Source organism: Sinocyclocheilus anshuiensis, unplaced genomic scaffold (genome assembly GCF_001515605.1).
Source record: "Sinocyclocheilus anshuiensis isolate Anshui unplaced genomic scaffold, SAMN03320099.WGS_v1.1 scaffold704, whole genome shotgun sequence".
NCBI classification, from domain to species: domain Eukaryota; kingdom Metazoa; phylum Chordata; class Actinopteri; order Cypriniformes; family Cyprinidae; genus Sinocyclocheilus; species Sinocyclocheilus anshuiensis.
The window spans coordinates 133,893-137,917 of NW_015554109.1; the positions used below are offsets into that span (position 1 = coordinate 133,893).

Sequence of the window (4,025 nt, forward strand, 5' to 3'; positions counted from 1 at the left end):
TGAGCTACTACCGTGCGAGGCGAGCGCAATATTTTTTTTTCCTCGAGAGACATCATGGCTTGCAAACGAGCGAAGCATGGCAGTTGCCCCGCCTCTCTCCTCCTCATTAGCATTTAAAGCTACAGACACAGAAATGGCACGTCCTAAGGAAAGCTCATTGTGGGACTGGCTCATAGTGGCTGAAATTCTGCACCAAGGCTGAATTTCGGGAAAGAGACTTCAGATACAGTATATACACTACTGTAGGCCTATATAAAAGCATCCAAAAAGCAGCATGTCATGGGACCTTTAAATAAATGCCGGGTATATATATAGATACAATAGATAGATAGATGGATAGATGGATAGATGGATAGATAGATAGACAGACAGACAGACAGATAGATGATAGATTGATAGACAGACAGATAGATGATAGATTGATAGACAGATAGATAGATACAGCGAGTGTTTCTCATGTCTTCTCACCTGTGTCTCTCTGCAGCACTCTGTGGTAATCCTTTGTAAGGGTGAGTGCAAAAATAATTTACTGTATGAAAATCAAATCTGTTGTGTTTAATTTTCCCCAGATGTCAGTATTAAATACTTAACTTTGGGGATGTTAAGATATCTTGAATGAAGCCTCTCTGCTCACCAAGGCTGCATTATTTGATCAAAAATACAGTAAAAACAGTGGAATATTATTACAGTTTTAAACGGGTGTTTAAAGCTGTATTTTCAGCATCATTACTCCAGTCTTCAGTGCAGACAGATAGATAGATAGATAGATAGATAGACCGGTAGAAAGAAAGAACAAAAGAGAGACAGACAGACAGACGATGGGTAGATAGATAGACAGATCTGTCTATCACTGTGTGTGTGAATTGAGAGCCACACCCTATCTCTCTCTCTCACTTTCTCTTTCTTTCGGCTTTGACTATTTTACAGCACAGTATAGAGTTGAGTTTTCTTTAAACTCTCTCAATGGCACACAAAAGGAAGATCAGAAGCTGCATCCTAATGTAAACATGTAAGTGTTGTTTGTTTTCTCATGCAGTCGGTGAAGCTTTATGAACTTGATCATGTTTGGAGCTCATTTTAAAAGTGAAAGAAGAAGAACTCAACTTCCCCCTCATTGCTAGCTTATTGTTATTGTCAGCAGGGATATTCATGTTGGGAAATGCATGGTTTTCTTTTGACAGTTAAAAGCCAAACTCACACTCTCATTGCGTTTCACAGACTTTAATGAGCTTCTGTGCCATCGTCTGTGATCTTCTTTGATGTAGGAGACATGAGCAGATGAGCAGGTGTTCAGATCATGATAGTATCCCTGTTGCTCATGCAGTAAATCATGGCGCTTGCAACACCAGCATCACGAGTTTGATTCCCAGGAAATGCATGAACCGATCAGACGTATACTTTGAATGCAGTGTAAGTCGCTTTGGATAAAAGCGTCTGCCAAATGCATGAATGCAAATGTTCACCGCATAACAACTAAGAAATGCAGGTGCATCATACAAGCATGCACAGACAAGCACGTGCATGTAATGAATGTACATCATACAGGAGCATTGCACACAACACTATCACTGTCTGTGACTTTGAAACCACAGTGGGATAAAAGTGTAAAGATCACTGTATAAATAAGTACAGCAAAGAGTAGCCAGAAATATACTGTGGAATGAGACTTAAACCTAAAGAGTCTGAAGCATGTGAGCACTGCAGTGTCAGGAAATGATGTGCGGCTCAAAACCACAGGAAACTCATACATCCTTTAACTCACAGTAGGAGTTTCCTCAATTACAGCTGGAGGTTTTCATGGTTGTGATCTGGTTCCTGTAGATCTGCTGGCGATGCCGTCTGGACAAGACGCTCTCTCGTGCGGCAGAAGAGATTTCACCAACGGCTCATCCTCCTATGAGCTGAGTGACCGTCGAGACCCGACCTGCCACACGCACTGGAGCGCTGACGTGAGTCTGACCATCACGTATGGAAGCCCATCCCTGCCACATAAGAGCAAAATGACATGAAAAGACACAATTATGAGATAAAAAGAGAAAATTATGGTATACAAAGTCATAATTATGAGAATAAAAAGTCAAAATTATGAGATAACGTCATAATTACGACCATAGACAATTATGAGATAATAAAAAAGCCATAATTATGAGATAAACAGTCCAAATTCGTCAAAATGATGAGATAACATCATAATTATGACAAACGTCAATTATGAGATAAAAAGTCAAAATTATGACATACAAAGTCATAATTATAACACACTAAACCATAATTAGGAGATGAAGAAGTTGAAATGATGACATAAAAAGAGAAAATTATAATATATTAAGTCAATTATAAGATAAAGACTGTCCACTGTGAGATAAAAAGTTGACATTATGAGATAAAACAATAATTTTGGCATAAAAAGTCATGATATTAAAAAAATCAAAATAATGACATACTGAGTTACAATTATGAGACAAAGTTGAAATTATGATATAAAACAATTATGACATAAAAAGTCAACATTATGATATAAAAAGTCTAAATTATGAAATGCTAAAAATCTAATTTATTACAGAAGGTCATAATTATGACAAAAAAGAAAATTCTGACATTGTGTCATAATTATGGGATAAAACGTTGCAAGTATGAAAATTAAGACATTCTACGTCAATTATGACAAAAAAAAATAAATTACGACATACTTTTTATATTTAAAAAAAATTGACAAAAAGTGAAAATTATGACTAATATTTTCCTACTTCTTTCCTTTACTTTTTAAAATGAAATTTTATGTCATAATTTCAACTTTTTGTCATGATTATGAGTCACCAAAGCATGTTTTTTTTCTTCTTGGAAATGGGCTTCCATCATTAGAGTCTTCATCATACTCTAGAAGTATTATTAATTGTGAATATCAGTCACAAAAACATGAAATATGACACAAAACTATTCTTACAACTCAAGCTGTATATGAAGGCTTTCTGATCTGTAGGATATAGTTGTGGTTGATGAGACAGGAGGGGTGGACAAGACCAGAGTTCAACATGCAGGATCCCAGACCCTCATTCTGAGAGGAAAACACACTCTTGTTATTTTCCAGATGGACTGTGCTTCACTGAAGGTGAGGAATTCTGTATAATCTGTCACATCAATGATGCACGATAAAGACTGTCATGAAATGCAGTGTTGTTTTGGGTAGTGTTAATATATATATATTATATATATATATACATATATCTCGGGTCCGGTATTGTGAATGTCTGTTTATTTCAACCTCATCAGCTACGTGTGTTTTCCTGGTTCCCTTGTGTTGGATTATATTATTAAAATCTCCTTGTTAATGTTCTCCGCGTCTCCTCGTTCATCGCTCCGTGCTTCAGTACAGTAGCAAACGTGACAGAATACCGGACCTACAAAAGTAAACGGCGTGCTTTCTCCTTGTTTTTGTTTTCGTGTTTAAAGATTTTGTTTTCCTTGTTTTTCCCCGCGATTATGGAGATTGTGGCACGCTTCATAGCCATAGCCTGTAAGGATCTCCCCTTCATCCAGTATGCCTGGGAGTTCTGCGGGCTCGCCGTGGTGACGGCTTTAGATGACGCCACCATCAACTCTCTGTTCTGGCACGGGGCCAATTACCATCACCCCATGGACCTCCCAGACACCACGGGACTAAGCTGGAGGGAAGGGATCCTCCGGTGTCTGGAGAGCATCCAGCCCTGATCCAGAACTGCTCCTCAGTCAAGTCAGTCGGCCATTCCTCAGTCAAGCCTGCCGGCCGCTCGGAAATCAAGGCCGCCGGCCGCTGCACTCTCAAGCCCGCCGGCTGCTCAGCAGTCAAGCCCGCCGGCCGCTCCGATGTCAAGCCCACCGGCAGCTCCGAAGTCAAGCCTGCTGGCCATTCTGAAGTCAGGCCCGCCAGCGGTTCCATTGTCAAGCCCGCCGGTCGGTTCACTCTCAAGCCCTCAGCTAACAGCTGCACAATCCTTAACCCCAAATCAAGGGAGGAATTTAAGGAGGAAGCGACTATTGGCTCGAGA

At 39.8% G+C, this 4,025-nt stretch overlaps 2 long non-coding RNA genes across 2 annotated transcripts in view; both read left to right on the forward strand.

Annotated features, from left to right (window-relative positions):
* Positions 1-468: 468 nt before the first annotated feature.
* Positions 469-4,025, forward strand: part of LOC107669768 (uncharacterized) — a 5,918-nt gene continuing 2,361 nt past the window's right edge. The window contains exon 1 of the long non-coding RNA XR_001632032.1: positions 469-509. This is a non-coding gene — a long non-coding RNA (uncharacterized LOC107669768). The remainder of the gene's footprint in view (positions 510-4,025) is intronic.
* Positions 918-3,103, forward strand: LOC107669767 (uncharacterized). Its single transcript, XR_001632031.1, has 3 exons — positions 918-1,009; positions 1,822-1,949; positions 2,981-3,103. It is a non-coding gene; the product is annotated as an uncharacterized LOC107669767 (long non-coding RNA).